The sequence below is a fragment of the Pholcus phalangioides genome, unplaced genomic scaffold, assembly GCF_987345545.1.
Source record: "Pholcus phalangioides strain wild (caught in Gottingen) unplaced genomic scaffold, Ppha-v1.0 ptg000016l_1, whole genome shotgun sequence".
NCBI classification, from domain to species: domain Eukaryota; kingdom Metazoa; phylum Arthropoda; class Arachnida; order Araneae; family Pholcidae; genus Pholcus; species Pholcus phalangioides.
Window position 1 is genome coordinate 10,128,692 of NW_028301609.1, and position 18,886 is coordinate 10,147,577.

Consider the following 18,886-nt stretch of genomic DNA (forward strand, 5'->3'; position numbering starts at 1 on the left):
ACGTTAGGATCACAACACGGCAACGCACATTCCAACATGTATCAATTCGTTAGAAGTTCCGCCGGGGAATATGGACGAGGTACATGTGGTGTGGTTTAGTAGTAGTAGTAGGGCTATTAGGCAGGGATCTTTAGTGGGGGGGGGGGGTCTTCCGCCCTATAGCGAATTTACAGTGTGAAAAAACGAAAAAATGATGAGGCCTGGGGCAGATCTGATTCTTTATTTTGATTTTCACGCTATAAATTAACTATGGAAGGGCCCCGCTGGAAAGTCTGACCGAGGGCCCACTAAAGTTCCCAGCCTCTTGGCGCTGCTCCCGGATGTGGGGCACGGGGACCGTCCACCGTAATAGTCCACTAGCCTCCCTTTGCACACTTTTACCCTCAAATACGGACTGAATACGGGTTATAATTATTATTATTGAAATTTAATCGCAAGTTGAAGAAACATTTTTTATCGGTAACATGTACAATTATAACCAATTCCCTTTTTTAACGAATACCGTTATTGCGAAAATGTCGTTTTAACGAAAACTTTTCCGATTCTTCCAGAACAAGTTTACATAGGAACAATATAAAATTTTTGAAAATTTTATAATAGATAGATAGCAGCACTAATCAATACAACTTTCAGATCAATCTCCGAAGTTTGAGAAAGACTTTTAAATTGTATATAATAGATGGCAGCACTGAACGATGCGATTTTTTTTCAATAGAATGATGAGTAAATTATTACGTTACCGCTATAAATTGCAGAAATCAGTTATTCTACAGGTAAGGTATCAAATCAGTTAATCTGCAGATTAGCTAGGTAATGTGCACATTAACGGCTTTCGCGCTTTATCGGTAACATGTACAATTATAACCAATTCCCTTTTTTAACGAATACCGTTATTGCGAAGTTGTCATTCACAACAGCTCCCTACGATCCAAGCTCACAAACTGAACTGGATGGCAAGCTCAGCTCTTTCTTAGGAGCATAAGGAGCCATCAAAAATAAAGTACCTGGAATGAAGCAGACGACAGGTGAAATGAGAATTTCCACTATTTGGATTTCGTGTGATACGGCTAAAGTCGAAACAGGAAAAAAAAAAATCATGGGGCCCCCCCCCCTCCCCCAACTGTCGAATTTTTATATATTTTTAGAATCTAACGACACTGGCACTAGGAGTCATTAACATCGTGGCAAGGTCTCCGATAATGGGGCCCGGACCAAACGAATGCCACAAAAATTATTGAATTAATAAACACAAGTTGTTTTTTTTTTCCGACTTATTTTAGTGGCGTCCTCAGGAAATTTTTGGGTCACCTGCTCGGGTTCACCACTTAGTGTTTGCAAAGTACTGTTCTCATGTATATATATATGCAGGGTGATTATAAAAAAACTATCCCGACATATGGGCCCCTAACTATCATACCATTCACAGAAACTGAATGAAATTTTGGCATAAGGTGTTTTGATGTACGCGCTCAAGAATGATATGGAAAACAACAGTGTCACTCTAACAGTTACGGTTACTGTGAGAAAATTTCGAAAATATCAAATGGCAACACCAAGTTTTTTGTATTGGAATGTGATCTCCATTGTGAAAAACCCTAAATAGCGTTCGAACGGCAACTGTAGCATGAAAATCACCGGCTGTAGATTGGCTAAAAGTGAGGACAACCAATAAGGACAGAGAAGAAGCATAAAATAAAGCATTTTATTGTGTTTTCCACATGACCTTGTGGAGGACTAATCAGGCTGGGATCTCAGCCGAAGAAACGGTGTGACGAATGAAACGAACATTAATGCTCTGGTGCACGGCAAAGTCCTTTTTCCTTGCCTAGCTCCGGGGATTTTCGTGCTACAGGTGCCATTCCAACGCTATTCAGTGTTTTTCAGTATGGAGATCGCATTCCAATACAAAAAACTTGTATTGTTGCCATTTGATATTTTCGAAATTTTCTCACTGTAACCGTAACTGTTAGAGTGACACTGTTGTTTTCCATATCATTCTTGAGCGCATACCTCAAAATACCTTATGCCAAAATTTCATTCAGTTTCTGTGAATGGTATGATAGTTAGGGGCCCTTATGTCGGGATCGTTTTTTTATAATCACCCTGTATTTATTTATTTATATTTCTTTTAATCAATTACCAGAAAAATTTCAAATTTCGTCCCTGTGTCATGATCGCAATTCCCACTTTAAAGTATTCATTCTAAAAATCTAAAATCCCATTTCAAATATTAATTTAAAGTTAACATGTTCATTAACATCTTCCCACATTCTTTCCCACGCTGAGAATTGCAGCGCATTCATTTCATTTATATTAGATATAACTTGCTGGGATCCATCAGCAACATTGACGCCAATATATGAAAGCATAATCATGACATAGAAGTCGTCACGCCATAACATACTTGTTTTTCAGAATATCTCTGGCATTAGAAAAGATGCGACGTTTCATCTTACGAACCATTGCTATGCCACAATCTGGATTTTTACCAGTTGAAATCCAAAACACCTTCTCCTTTTCATTCTTTGGTTTCTTAATATGTGATGGGTGCAAAAGCACTCTATTAGCCAATCACATTAGTTGTTCATGCGAACAAAGAAAACTGAAACTAAAGCAATTCTGATTTTGCCTGTTGAGACCAAGTTTTCTAGCAGAGAACACGCTCGTTCTCGTGAGTTCGATGAGGGTGTAGTCCTCAGTGTTGAAGTGCTAGGCACTTCGGATCCTTTTGTGAAGATGTGTCTTTAATTTCTTAAAGCGCTAAAATGCCCTTAGTGCGTGAAACGGGACCATGACGGAAATAAATATGTGAGGTGCCGTCAAAGAGGGATGCCTCGGTAAATGGCGTAAAAGGCCATCGATCCAGGTGGTGTCTGGTGAGTGATTAATATTTTTTTGTTATATATATTGTCTTTTTGTGGGTGAGTGAGATAATGATGTTGATTCAAAATAATATAATATGAAATTTTAAGAATAAACTTTATGCGGCACAACTATTATCTTGAGTACGTTTTTGAGCAATGTGGATATATTTAAACTTAATATGATCGCGTTTATCACGGCGCGCGACACCTGTACAGGGTTGTTTAAGCCGGGTTTTCCTAGGAGCAGGTTTCCTGTGCCGCGCGCAACGTGATTCGCCCAGCGCAACACGCCGTCCACTCACCAGTAAGAAAAGCAGCATGACTGTTTTCCTACAGAGCGCAGTACGACTGACGACAGCGATTCACGTCGGGCGTGATTGGCCGACTGCTTCTGGAGGAGTCAAATGCGTCGTGCGCCGCGCGTTTTTGCCGATATTCTCTTCACTCTTGTGTGTCTTCTTTCCCTTCCCTTCCATGTAGACGACAGAGTAGCTGATGCCAAAGCCATATACTTTATATAGCCGCCCTGATCTGACGCGCCTCGCTAGGAAAACACAAACGCGTAGCGTGATTATGTAACTCGTTTCTGTCGGCGCGAAATAGTCTAATTCGGTTCACGCTGCGCAACAAACCTATTCCTAGGAAAACCCGGATTAAGTTTGGGAACGAGAAAAATTTTTTTTTTGGGACTCCTTTTCCCTTCCCCTTCCTCTCATTAAATATCTTTTATACGCATAATTTATGTCTACGATAATTTGCTTGAAGGACTACTAGGGGGTCCTGGTGGGCTACTCACTCGTTTCCACACTTTTCTGGTCAATCTTTTGGTCATTCACTGCTCTGGTTCCCCCACCCCCCCCCCCCTCTAAAAATTCCCTATATTGCATAGGGTCGCGTGTTATTTTGTCGTTCAGCACAGAAAGCGAAATTCTGCGCGCAGAGAAACAACAGGTCTGCGCAGGTGTAAAAAATGGAATGTATCCCCTCCCCCTTTCCATTTGGGGGAAAAAAGTCAGAAGGCACATTTCATTAGAAACTCTGGGGGAGGGGGGGGGGCACGATGATGATGATGTCAATTCACCGCATTCCTATGTGAAAACTCCTGTGTGTATATTCCTATGTACATTACATACATGAGATCAGTTGGCTACGTATTCAGAATTTTCTCGAGGGAGAGCTTTTCAATTCTTTTTCTTGGTGGGGGGGGGGGGGGGGGGGAGGTTAGAACTAGGAAAAGGAAGAACTAGGACCGTCGAAAAATACAACTACGTACTTCTCATTTAATTGAGCTCCCCGGACCGCGCCCGGGTGGGGCCCATGACAAATTCTCGAAAAATTCAACTATGTACTACAACTAAGTAAATTCAACTAAAACAAACAAAAAAAAATCCATTGTCTATCATTATTAGGGATACGTAAATTTCGCAAAAAAATCCGAAATTTTGCAAAAAAAATTTAAAAATCATAAATTTCGCATTTATTTGCAAAAAATAAAAATTAGAAAAACAAAACATATAATAGGCCCCTCGGCTAAAATGATTTATCTGCGGCCCCCTCCCCCTATCTTGCTAGAAATTTTCAGTGAGAGGCCTCATTTTCATGAGGCCCCTCTGCACTTGAGGTTTCTGGGCCGTGCTCGGTCGGACCCACGCATTATTAAGACGACACTGGTTGGATGTCATGTGTAAAGTCAATTTATTTCAACTCTTTTCTGCTGCTGTGTCTTGAGCAGAATACCATGCCGTTCATCAATTCCAACGTACAGTAGAGTCTCGTTTATCCAACCTTCCGTATTATCCGACATCCCACCGCAAAAAAAAGAGATCAAGCACCAACTGTTGAGATTTCAGAATTTCACGTAACGACGGAGAGTCAAGACTCTATAAACTGTAATTAAATACATTGAACAACAAGAAGAAGCTACAAAAATCGACATAATGATGCTGCAAAGATGGCGAGATTTGGCAGCGAAGAAACGGCACTCGTCAGGAAAAAGCAGACGAAGATCAAAAAAATTTTTAAATCATCGCAGGACTGAACTTTTTTAAGCACTGTGTATTTAACTTCAAAATATTCTGTAACTGTAAGTTCATTTTCTCACTAAATTTCTTCTGTTGTTTTGCAGTAAACATGATTATTAGGCTCATAATGTGCAAAATTATAACATAATTTGACGTATAATAGGCTTTTCCTTAACACCTGCGTACTATCCGAAGTTCTGCCGTTCCATTTATGGCCGGTATTACACTATAAAAGTTTGATAAAATCCCTTTTATAAAACTCAAAAAATTCAACCAATACAAAGCTCATATGTTACATTCGAGCAAGTTTTATAAAAGGACTTTTAGGAAACTTTTATAGTATAATACCGGCTTAAGTCGGATGACCGAGACTCTACTGTACTCATTTGAGAATTTTTCGTTGAAATGCCCTTGAGCCCAAAACCCAAAAGATTTCAAATCTGCGAATTTACTCCACAAAACATGTGAGAATGGAAAGTGAGAGTGGATCGTTTCACAAATTGTCGATTACCATAATTTTCCTACAGAACTCGGAAACGAAAGTCAACTGAACCCGTATTTTAGGAACTAGAATTTCATTGCCAAAACCTATTTTTAAGAAACTTACGCTGGAGTAATCGTATTCATATTTATTGCGAAAAGCAGCAATATACAGTCAAATTCCGTTATTACGAACTCCAAGAGACAGAAGAAATCACTTCGTTATAAAGGAATTCCAGGTATATGCATTGTTGTTATGTAAACTTATCTGGGGGATTTAAGAAGTGTTCGTTAAAACGAGATTTTTTCGCTATAATCGTATTCGTTATAACGGGATTCGACTGTATATATAGTCAAAATTGGCAAATTTCGTATTTATCGTAAATACGAAATTTACGTATCCCTAATCATTATATATCATGGAGAAAGGGAGGAAAAAAAAAAAATGTAATTCAGGTTCCACCGAGATTTGAACTCGGATCGCTGGATTCAAAGTCCAGAGTGCTAACCATTACACCATGGAACCACAAAACTTTCGTTTCTAATTTCAGATCATTACAAAATCATCTGTTACGAACACCTCAATCCTTCGGCTGACTATATTTCCTGCAAATAAACGCGGGTTACGGGTAATTTGGTTTTCAAATATGAGTCATTGCCCAATTGTCGCCAAATTACGGCAAAACTGCATATTGTGCCTGCGGTCAAAGCTACTTAGATACTACCAGTGATGGTAACTCGAGGGAAATTTCCCGTATTCACGGGGAAAAATTAGCCAAAATTGGTCCATATGAGAAATTTCTTGGCGTTTGTGGAAAATTCTGAGATTTCGTCAAACAAAAGAATTTTTGTTTAAAAAAAGTATAAATGCAAAAAAACAATTGTTTTCCAGTATAAAATACTTGGTTACATATTTTGACCGATAGATGGCAGCACAATTTTTGGAATGTGTGTGTGGGTACAATTTAATCGAAAGTAAGATGACTATACGCCCCGTATTTCCCGGGACAGTCCCGGTTTTTTCTGTTTTTCTGGCTGTCCCGACTTTTTAGCGAAAGTGTCCCGGTTTTTCCGTTTTTTACACGAAGCTTACCTGAATTTTTAATCGTTATGAAAGTCAAAAAATGAAATTATTTTCCCACTCATAAATTACATTATGATAATTACAATTGTAAATAAGAATATTGATCTCTCACATTTGTCTTGGTGAACGTTTTATTTCGTGGAATTCATTTAAATACACTGCAATTCGCAGTAATGCTTTAATTCCCGCCATTTTTATTTTTATGTAATTTCTCCAATATTTGGCAACTTTGTTTACTTTTGGCGTCATTTTTGGCGATAATTGGCAATGTCCCGCATTTCACCCTATTTGGAATACCGCTTTCACGTATTTCTTTTGAGGAAATATGGTCAGCCTAATCAGAAGGGGAATTTTTGAGGGAAATTTTGGTATTACCACCAATTCTTCATGCATTATATTATAACCACCGCAAAAGTACTGGTTACTCACTTGTGCCGCGGTGGTGGTCGAGTAGTCATAGTGACGGACTCGCGTGGCGGGGTCCTGGGTTCGAACCCCACCGTCGCCACAGTGGTGGTCGGCTGAAGTTGGTTTTCTGTGGTTCCCAACTTCAAGGCGCGAATGCGAGCCGATCTTCCCCCTTTAAAAAGTCTCGCCACAGAGAGCAACAGGCCTGCAAACAGTACAAATGCAATTCAATCATAACACATTGCTTACTTCACTTCTGAAATATAGATGGCGGCACTGAAAAATCAAACACAACACTACATACGCACTCAGACTGATAGGTATACACACACACAGTTACACTTCCGGCACAACTCACTAGGTAGTAAATCGCCCATAGATGGTGATAGACCTGAATTGTGCTCGGTTTGAAAGAAAGTTACTCACTTGTACAACCCCCCTCCATTTTTTTCTAAGTCTAACTCCTATATTGTCCTGAAACATCGGATATTGTACTAATTATTCGCAAATGGTGACATCACAAACGGCACAAGAAGGTGCCGCGAGATATTTTAGGGATAAAATAGAGTAATCCCACCAAAAGGCGTCACAGTGATTTAGGGGGGTCGTTGGAGTATTTCGAGATCTAGCCGAGTTGCAAATGCCGTTCAAATTTTCCATTGTGTCTCAGAAATTTCGTTTCGTATTAGTAATACTAATCACGATTTCAGTTTTGAAAAACTGAAGGGGTTGGTGGAAGAAATAACGCACATTATTGAGACTCACTGAAGAGTCTCGATAATCCGAGATAAATGGGATCGTCAACTCGGCACATCCGGGGGGGGGGGAAAAACCCCAGAAAATGTAGATGTTGTGGTTTTATGTGAAAAGTAAGAACACACCCCTTGCAAAATATTTACGTGCATGGAAACTAACCCGAATGTAGGTGTTTTCATAGAGTTTGTGGTAGAGAAGATTATATTCTTGTTTGATGTAAAATCGTGGATCGAAGTTATTCACTTTGGACCTTCATAATCTTGCCGATTTCGTTCCTATTTTACGAAATGGGATCTGCAAGTCCATTTCAAACTGAAAAATCATTCACGTTCATAGAAAATATTTAACAATTTTTTTTTTAATCGTCCTGTACTCCTGAGTGTAAGTTTACTGAGTGTTCCTCATGGTAGAAGGACCCGTGAAAAGTCTGTTTGGTGGCCCACCAAAGATTTCAGCGTAAGGGCCCTGCTCAGGATGAATAAAACATCCCCACACTCCACAAGGGTGAGGCCAGAGCCACAATAGATACTTTGACAGCCGAAATAAGCACGCATTTTGACGCCCTGTGTAATGTGGAAGGAGCAGTTTAAGGGGTGAATTCGGCACCCCGTGTGATTCAGCACTCGGGGCACCAGACATGGCTGCTCTTCCCTCCCCCCTCTTAGTTACGGTCCTGGGTTCCTGGGCCGGGAAATTCTCATCATTCTTTTCTTTTTTCATGCTAAAGATAAACCAAGACTGGCCAGACTAGGTCCCAGCCTAGTCACCCTGTTTGAGGATGTGAGCCCATGGATGAATATTCTTATTTATGGTCGCAATATTATCAATCATAATACAATTTATGAGTTGGGACGGTAATTTTGATGGTTGCGATTTCAATAAAGAGCAGAAAAACAAAAGTTGGCTTCAAAAATCGAGTTGGAAAAACTGGATATTTTCACAGAAAAATTTCGGATGGTCGAAATTGAGAAGAAATTTCGCGGGAAATACGGGACGTATGGTAACTCTATCTGAAAAAAAAACCATGGAAAAAAATACGGGCATAGGTAGGCTGACCATATTTGTTCGAGAAAAATACGGGAAAAATACGGGCTTCGAAATACAGGAAAATACAGGCCATTGCTAATTATCGCCAAAAATGATGCCAAAAAAATTTCGACAACTTGTGCCAAAATCACATAAAAGTCGCCAATCGCGTTAAATGAAGAGCCACTTTAAATTGCAGTGAATGAAAAAAAAAAGACGTGACAATATGTGAGATGAATTTTCTTGTTTGTAGTCATAATTATCGTGTTGTAATTTCTGAGTTGGAAAGATGATTTCAATTGTTGATTTGAAGAATAAAATGAAGAAATTGGCTTCGTTGAAAATACGTGAGAAACTGGGCCATTTTTGCAAAAAAATAGTCGGGACAGCCGAAAAACAGAAGAAACCGTGACTGTCCAAAGAAATACGGGACGTATGGTCATCCGGAACATGTGCGATCACGCACAGTGGAAAGTGACCAAAAACAATGTCAAAAGAAAAAAAAACGACTGCGATTTTTTCTTTTTCTGAAATTACTGATTGCCAAATGGCGGTAAATAAAGCGCTACTGCGAAACGCAATGACTTGCGAAGACAATTAATAGGCAAACCATATTTGTTCAAGTAAAATACGGGAAGTGAGGGATTCAAAATACGAGAAAATACTGGACATGCCAAATATCGCTAAAAACGATACCAAAATCGAGCAAAGAAAGTCACTGTAAAATCGCCAATCGCCGGAAATGAAGCACTACTGCAAGTTGCAGTGGATTGACGTAAATTCTACGGAATAAAACGTTGAACATGACAAATTATGCGAGAGGAACAGTCACAGTCGTAATCATAATATAATTTTTCAGTTGGGAAGATATTTCCTGATTTCAATAAAAATTTATTGAAAATTTTGTTTGTTGAAAATATGTGAAGAAAGGGGGGGGGGAACAAATTGCTTTCCGTAAAACTCACACAAAACTCCAATCGCGAGGACTTACCGGGAAATACGGGACATCCATCACGCGTTGATTCTTGACATCATAAATTGATTCTGCGCTAACTCATCTATATATATAAAATTGATTTTCTGTCTGTCTGTCTGTGCGTATGTACTATGTTCCCTATACAAATCTACAATTTTAGATGGATCGTCGCCAAATTTTGCATATATACCAAATGGGACCCGACTTAAACGATAGGCTACTTTAAATTTTTGTCAGAGCAGGGTAAGTGCCCCAAATGGGCAAAAAACTGTCGGGCAACAATGGTTTTCGGGCCTCAACAATCACTTTCCGAACGTTTACTTTGGTTACCGTTGTTCCCTAGCAATGCGTTTCAGACGTGTATATGCTTTTGCAATGGTTTGTCAATTCTTTAATCCTGTTAGTATATGTATATGTATAATAGTTTATGCCTTTATAATGGTTTGCAAATACTTTCAATACTACTATTCAATACAATTACATTTCAATACTCTCAGTAATGAGGCTTTTTGAATAGACGTCATAATCATCATCAACACCGCTTTGAGGGTCAGGAAAAGGGTGAGACTCGTAGAAATCACCGTTAAAATTGCCGATTTTACTGTAGAAATGCTGAAATTTGGTGGGGTTTTCCGCCACATCAATAATTTTAAAAATTGTATAGAATTCCCGATTTCTGAAATATTGTGTTTGCGTAGAGATATACGAAGCCCAGAAGATTGAATATGAAGTAATTAGCCGGACCTACTTTTGAGTTGGGTATCCATGTAATAACATTGATTTCAACTTTTTATTTATTTCTTCTCAAGCATGAAAATTAAGTTCTTCGTATTGTCTTTTGATATTCAACTGCATCAATTCATACAGTTTAGGTTGTTTTAAAATTAATTATGGGCCCATAAAAAGTGCATCGAAAAAATTCCATAGCTTTAATTAAGCATTTTTGAAAGCTGAAGCAGGCAGATAATTAACTTGAAGTTTGGGGGGGGGGGATAGAAATACATAGCGCCCCTTAAAAAAGGAAAGAAAAGTATATATTCATTTCTATGTTTCTTTAAATCTAGATTTGTTTATTTCATGAAGTCGCACAGGAAGTCGCCATATTGGTTAACTTAGACACGGTTTGCATGTCCCTCAAAGAAAGAGGGAGATATCACGTGTTTCTAACAGCCTCATTGAAGAAAACCCGGGCAGCGCCGGGTATTATAGCTAGTCTTATAATAATTTCATTGTACATTGATTCGTCGCATATAAAATTCATCGTTCGTTGATACATGATGGACTCTCAATTCATCATGGCGTAATAAATTCACGTGCGTTGATTTATCACATATTAAATTCATCGTGCGTTGATTAATCGCATATTAAGTTCATCGTGCGTTGATTAATCGCATATTAAGTTCATCGGGCGTCGAATCATCGCATGTTGAATTCATAAGGCGTCGGTTCATTTCATATTACATTCAACGGGCGATGATTCATCGCGGACTCAATTCATTGCTTTGAAAACTCGTCCAAGGTTATCATCATTCTTTGGTGTCCCAATTGGGGAAAAGCTTAGACAAATTTTGCCCAATACTCTAATACCAAGTAGTGTAACACGAGTTGTGGATCATGTAAATATGAACAAATATTATTCTGTGGAAATTTCCCAGAGTTTGCAACAGCGTTGGGAACGGAAGACATAGTATCTGTTACCATTTTATTGAATCCCTGTACGTGGGAAATTACATTAAACTGCCACCGATAAAGGGGCCATATCTAAATATTTGAGGGGCTGCTTCTGTCTGCGATACCCTTTTAAGAAAAGGAGCAGAGGAGGTCTCCAAAATGGCCAGGAACTCAACATGAAGTTATAGGAAAATAACACATGAGAGTTCAAATTAGAGCGGAGAGTTGATACCATGAGTTCAGGAGTTCAGTATAAGTAAGAAAATTTACCAAAGTTGTAAATGCCGGCTGCATTCACTACTTCACTTAGTGTCGTCACCTGATGACCACCAAAGTAGTTCCTCCTCGGGATAGAAAAGACAGGGCATCGTCCCACATAGTGAAGTGGAGTTTCATCCAAGATTAATGAAAAGTTCGATTTGATGTTGTTAATTCTTGAAAAATACGTACTCAAGTAATTTGAGCAATTTCTTACAGTTAAGGATAGACACACACGCGCTTACACCCTTGAAGCATTTTACCTATCCGATAAGCAGCAGGCCCCAAATGAATGGGGGGATATTTCTTATTAATACGTATACACATATAAATGGGATTGAAAGGGGCCCCAAAAAAAAGTGTTTGCGGGGGACGGGACGGTACCTCGGAACTCATTAAGACAGCTACTGCAAAGAAGCACTGCCATGGTGTAAACAAAACTATGTAAAAATCGTAAAAAAGGAAATTTAATATTGATTTAAACATGGCAGTTCGTCGCAGAATAATCCATTGTGGAGGGAGAGAGAGAAGATGAAATTGATGCATCGAAAGCGGAGAAGTGGAAAAAAATTTTTTTCTTACATTTTTCCAAAAACGATAAATTTCTATCGGAAAGAAGAGAAGCTGGAGCTTGAGATATGTTTGGGAGCCCCCCTCTAATCGCTTAGGAACACATTAGGGAGCCAAATTTTTTTGCTTGTTTTATTTTTTATTTTTGTCATAAAGTTTCAAAATTTGAATGGAAATTGATTTCAAATTGTGATTTCGAGCGCAGGGTGAAAAATAAATGGTTGTTCTCTGTCAAAAATTTTTTTTTAAATATTTTTTTTCTTCTCCAATGCGTTAATGGTTACTGGATCCAAATGGAACTTGGATAAGATTAACTAGCGATATATGTTTGAAATATATGTACAGTCCGAAGGTTCCGATGAAAGGTCACATGAAATGTCTAAAATAGGGTTCCAAGAGCTCTATCCGATGAAATGACACGAGGACACCACGAGATGTTCGAAACATGTCCCATATGTCTGCTTCAGCTTCATTCACAGCTGATGGTTCTACCTCAGCTTCATTCGCAGCTGATGATTCTGCCTCAGCTTCATTCACAGCTGATGGTTCTACATCAGCTTCATTCGCAGCTGATGATTCTGCCTCAGCTTCATTCACAGCTGATGGTTCTACCTCAGCTTCATTCGCAGCTGATGATTCTGCCTCAGCTTCATTCACAGCTGATGATTCTGCCTCAGCTTCATTCACAGCTGATGATTCTGCCTCAGCTTCATTCACAGCTGATGATGTCAGCCTCCACTCCATAATGACCCATGACATCATTTATGCATGTCATGATTAAATGACATGCATAAATGATTAAATGTATGCATCCAAAGAGCAGGTGGGGGGGGGGGTGAACACCCCTTCCAAGAGCCAAAAAATGAGAAAAATGTATCTGTTCCGAAAATACGGGACGCGATTTCAACGAAACTAATGGTGCCTGCCTCTATACTACATTCGCAGCTGATGGTGTCTGCCTTAGCTTCATTCACAGCTGATTGTTCTGCCTCAGCTTCATTCACAGCTGATTGTTCTGCCTCAGCTTCATTCACGGTTGATGGTGTCAGCCTCCACTCAATTCGGAGCTGAATGTGAATGCCAACCGAAGATGGAGATATGTCTCGGCTTTATTTCCAGCTGAAGGTGTGTGTGCCTCCGCTTCAGTCGCAGCTGATAGTGTCTGGTCGATTTCATTCGTAGCTGAAGATATCTGCCTCCGCTCCATTCACAGCAAGAGATGTCTGCCTTGGTTAAATTTGCAGCTGAAGATGTCTGCCATCGCTTCATTTGTAGCTGAAGATGTCCACACCCACTTCATTTGTAGCTGGAGATATCTCGTCGGCTTAATTTGTCGCTGGTGGTGTCTGACTCAGCTACATTCGTAACTGAAAATATCTACCTATGTCTTATTTGCAGACGGATATATTTGCCTCGGCTATATTCACAGCTAAAGATGTTCGCCTCCACGTCATTCTAGGCTGAAGATGCCCGCCTCCGCCTTATTCTAGGCTTAAGATGTCTGACTATACTCCATTCACTGCTGAATGCATTCCGTCAACAGCTTCCGCCAAACTCGCTGTGAGACTCCAAAATTTCATTGCTGGTGAACAGAGACAAGGCGCATTTATGATTTTTCCGCCTGCGGGCTAGACGAATTTTGGCGCCCTTTTCCCGTTCTAGTCTAATTTTCTTGATTACTCTTTCCTCGAATTCGCCATTCCTGCACTGTAACCCACTTAGCCTCCCCCCCCCCTCCCCCTGCAAGTATACCTGTGTCTCAATAAAAATTCTCTCTCCTTCTATTTACGAGCGCTGCCAATGCCCATCATGAAAAGAGGAGCCCCCCCCCCATCATGGCAACTTTGACGTACTTATTCCTGAAATATACATAATTGCAATCATTGAATGCAAATTTTACAGGGTGGTTAATTGAAGCTTGTATCAAATGTTCAGGAGCACGAAATCAGACACGAGCATTGAGCATTCTTGATGTTTCAGAGAGCACCATGGTGCTCGCGAGCGACAGGTTAGAGATGGCTGCTCTAGGTTATTCTTTTGGCCATTCACATGCTCGCACGTGCTCCAGGCCACTCACTTACTTTGTCGTTCGTTCTGTAGGTCACTCTTTTGGTCATTCATATGCTTGCACACTGTTTTGGTCACTCACGTACTTGTATACGCTTTAGGTCATTGACATGGTTCATAGATCACTTTTTTTTTAAATCATTTACACGATTACACATGCTCTAGGTCAGGAGTCCTCAACCTTTCTCGAGTTACGAGCGCTTCCGATGCCATCAAGTGTTCCCGAGCACGAAATCAGACACGAGCATTGAGCACTCTTGATGTTTTCGTGATAAGCAGGTTGAAGATGGATGCTCTTGATGCGTCAGTGATTCCCAACGTGGGTGTTAACTCCCCCTTGGTAACGATGGAAAGTTCCAGGGGGCGGTAGAAGCTACGGGTATAACACAGGATCCTATGGGTTAGATTGCGTTGGGGGGCGATGGGAGAAAAAAGTTTCTGAAGAAGGGGGCGATGGGACAAAAAAAGTTGGGAAACTATGCTCTAGGCATTCTTTCGGCCATTCACATGCTCCGCAATGCGATCATGATCCGCAACAGAGCACTTCATGGAGCTGTGCTGTCGGTTATGAATAACTCGGTGGCGGTGCAACTGCATGTAGACGGAAGGGAGCTGATCGTGGCTAGCTCATATTCTTCTCCATACAAGGACATAAAAGAAGCCATCCAGGAGATTGAGGAGATCGTGGTAAAGAATGGAAGGCACGGGATCATTATTGCCGTAGACTGGAATGGACACAACTCTCTATGGGGTTATTCCGATAATAATGAAAGAGGTGAAGACATCCTAGACTTCCTTATGTCCAAAGACCTCTTCCTTTTGAATGGCGACAACAGCACACCGACCTATGGACACACTGGATCCTTCGGCTGACCGGATCTATCTATATGCAATCACGTGTCTCTAGCAAATGCCATACAATGGTCTGTGGGAGAGGAATATTCGGCAAGTAGTCACTCCTATATTCACATGGTGATATGTGACTCATCTCCATCAACTAGAACCCCTTGTTTCAAAACAACGCAGCGTAAGCTCTTCAATTTTATTCGTATCCTCAGAAGTACAACACCAGTCCTGATAAGGCAGATTCGTGAGTGCCGAACGTATGATCAACTTCAGCATATTACAAACACTGTGCATCAAGTAATAGAAGAGGCAGGTAATAGGTCGTTGCTTCCTGGGAGCAACGGATCGCAGATGCCAGTTAAATCCAAAAGCACATGGTGGACAACTGAACTGGAAGTGTCACGCAAGAAGCTCAGAGCTCTGAAAAGACGATATATACGAGCAAAAGATCAGGAGGACAAAATTCGCCTGCGCATGACATTTAATAAATATCAGGCTCAGTACCGTAAAGAGATTCGTAAAACAAAATTATCTGCCTGGCGTGCACTATGTGAAAAAACAGCCTCTGAATTTGGTACCGTATATCGTGCTTCTATGTCCCGCAAAACGAAGCCGCAGCTGACTATGAGCCAATTTGGAGACGAAACAATTTTGCAGGCGGGGGAAAGACACCTTAATGACATTTACCCCGATGTTGACTCCGATGACTATGGTCCTCCTTATATGAGCTCTAGTATGTACTTCGAGCCGGATTTGAATATGAGAGCAATATCTAAGCAAGAGATAAAAAGAATCGTTGACCAGCTTAATATGCGGAAAGCCCCGGGTCTAGACCGGGTGAACAACAGGATGGTCAAGGCGATAAATAAAGCATTTCCAGATCTTTTACATTCCCTATACAATAAGTGCCTGCAACTGGGATGTTTTCCAAATCATTTCAAAGAAGGTAAGCTACTCCTTTTATTGAAGAAAGGAAGACGTCCAGGAGACCCAAAAGCTTACCGCCCTATCTCTTTACTCTCTGGCTTCGGGAAGGTACTGGAGAAAATTTTGGTACAACGAGTCATGTTTTACACGGAGAGGCAAGGATTCTGGCATGCCAACCAGTACGGATTCCGACAAGGTCGTTCAGCAGAAATGGCGCTTGCAGACATGATGGAAGAGGTTAAGACGCAAAGAAATCGAGGTAATGACGTAGCCATCATATCCCTGGATATAGAAGGAGCGTTCGATAACCTCAGATACTCGTCTATACGCCGCCGTCTAGCAATAGCGCCCATACCACAACAGCTCAAGGTAATTTTATCGGATCTTTTGTACCACCGTCGAGCGGTGTTGGTCACGGATGCGGGAAAAGCTGTGAAAGAGCTTCAAAAGGGTGCACCTCAGGGCTCATGGTCCGGCCCCTTGTTATGGAATCTTGTTCTGGATGAGTTGTTGAAAATTAATTGGCCCTCAAACGTCAAAGTTCAGGCTTATGCTGATGACCTTTTGGTAATTGCATCTGCCCCTACTGTCAAGGGATCAGGTGATCTAGCAGAAGAAGCCCTTAGAACAGTGTCAAATTGGCTGCACATGCATAAGCTCACTCTCTCTATCGCTAAGACAAAATTCTTGTGGATATCAAAGAAAAGACCTCCCACCATCTGGTTCCAAGGGAAAACCATCAAGAAAACGGACGTGCTATGTTATTTAGGCGTTTTTATCGATAAGCAACTTAGCTGGGACGATCACATCAAAGAACAGAAGAGAAAGGCGTCACGTGTTCTTCAGAAGATGCGCCTGATGGCTGGACCACAGTGGGGACTGACACGGGCTCTGAGGAGATCCCTCTACTTGACAGTGGTTGAGCCTATGATAGCTTATGGAGCTTCAATATGGCATTCTCCCAAGGTCCAGATGTTCAGACGGCTCGATTCTATACAAAGACCCTTCCTTCTATATATCTCTGGTGCGTATAGAACTACACCTACGAATGCTCTTCAGGTGATCTTAGGGCTCCCGCCATTATCTCTCAAGATAGAATTCCTGGCACGAGTCACACGTCTTCTAAAGCTTCACAAGCCATGTCCATTGTTAGAGGAAACATTAGTCCCGGACGCCTTCGAGCAAAAAACTATAGGCTGGACCTCGCATCCTGCAGAATCTCTGCAGGCCAATCAAGTATTCCTAGAATCTTCGGAGGATGATACACCTGAGGAGAAATCCGTCGTATATTACACGGATGGCTCTAAACTGGAATCAGGTACAGGAGCTGCCTGTATAAAAACCGTGGGAACGGAGATCGTGCGTAAATGGGCTGCTAAACTAAAAGAAAATAATTCAGTATATCAAGCTGAGATGCTCGCTATATTTACAGCAGCTCTGGATGCAGCTACAAACAGGAGGCAGACTGTAATAAGATCGGATAGCCGTTCAAGTCTCCAGGCCATTCTAAACCCGCTCTCTGAAAACGCAATGGCGAGAAAGATAAGGAGTATACTTGTATCTCACCCATCAATACGCATCTCCTGGGTAAAAGCCCACAACGGCCAGTGGGGAAACGAGCTTGCGGATGCGGCGGCCAAAGAAGCGACCAATACCGGAGTCTTTTACGACGAACTCTTATACCCAGCTTCTCACGCAAAATCACTCCTCTGGAGGGACATGATAGCAAATTGGCAATTGCATTGGGATATGCCGGAGGCGTCAGGAAGATCAACTCACGAAGTTATAAAGAAAGTAGATACTAGGAGCAGGGGCTGGTCACGAGAGCTCATCTTATTTGTCACCGGTCATGGGCCTTTCCCAGCAACCTTACATCGCTTTAAAGTGATTGCCAGCGATAAATGCTCTTGTCTTGAGCCTGGCACGCCCCTGCACTACGCCACATGCTGTCCAGAAACGATGCCCTTTCACTTCTGTTCGCCGGCTGCCCATTTACACAGACCATGGATGCTTGGCATACTACGTCGAGAAGAATCAAAGGAAAAGATAAGAAAAATGGTGAAATTCCTTGAGGAACATCCCGAGAAGATAAGGGATCCGTCTCCTCCAGCTCCTGCAACTCCGGTACCAGCGCCGGTAAGGAGATCGCCGCGTCTTCACCCTGACAGTGCGCTGGTGGCACTGTTTGCGAGCGAGGAGCAGGATGAATCCCAAACCTAATTAATGACGTCTCGGAGAAATTAGACTGACTGTATTGAACTGCCGGAGTGCAATGAGATGCTCTGCCCTTCTTGTCATTTGATTCAATCCTTGATCATTCAAATTTCTGATTACGTTTTTTGCGATACGATTTTTATACAACTTTCCATGACTATTTATTATCCGTGCCCGTTGCACTTTACTTTAACTTGATTAATTTGATTCTTCGATTTACATAATTTTTGATTTCCTTTCACTATATGTAATCTTTGACGAATCAATAAATTTTGGTTTTACCGGAGATGCCCTGTTCCCCCCCCCCTCTAGGGGTGGGGGCAAAGTGCTTGCGTTGCTTCTTGCGACAGAGCCTGGGTGTCTCGCGGTTTCTCCAGTCTCCAGTCCATTCACATGCTCGCGCACGTTCTAGGTCACTCACTTACATGGTTGGTCGCTCGCTCTGTAGGTGATCACTCTTTTGGTCATTCATATGCTTGCTCACGCTCTCGTGAGTCACTCACTCACGTGTTTGCAAACTTTCTAGGTCACTTTTTTGGTCAGTCACTGACTCAGTGCCTGGCTGTTTGGGCAGAGGCGGATTTAATTAAGATTATACAAATTTTTTGCCGCTCTTTTCTCATTCTACTAATTTTCTCGGCCATTCATTCCTCAAATTTACCGCCCTGGGACATGGCCCGCAAAGCTTCCCTGTGAATACGCCATTGCTGGTGAATGA

At 41.3% G+C, this 18,886-nt stretch overlaps 1 non-coding gene across 1 annotated transcript; it reads right to left on the reverse strand.

Annotated features, from left to right (window-relative positions):
• Positions 1–5,819: 5,819 nt before the first annotated feature.
• On the reverse strand, positions 5,820–5,891 carry TRNAQ-UUG (transfer RNA glutamine (anticodon UUG)). The gene has a single exon. It is a non-coding gene; the product is annotated as a tRNA-Gln (tRNA).
• Between the last annotated feature and the right edge of the window lie 12,995 nt (positions 5,892–18,886).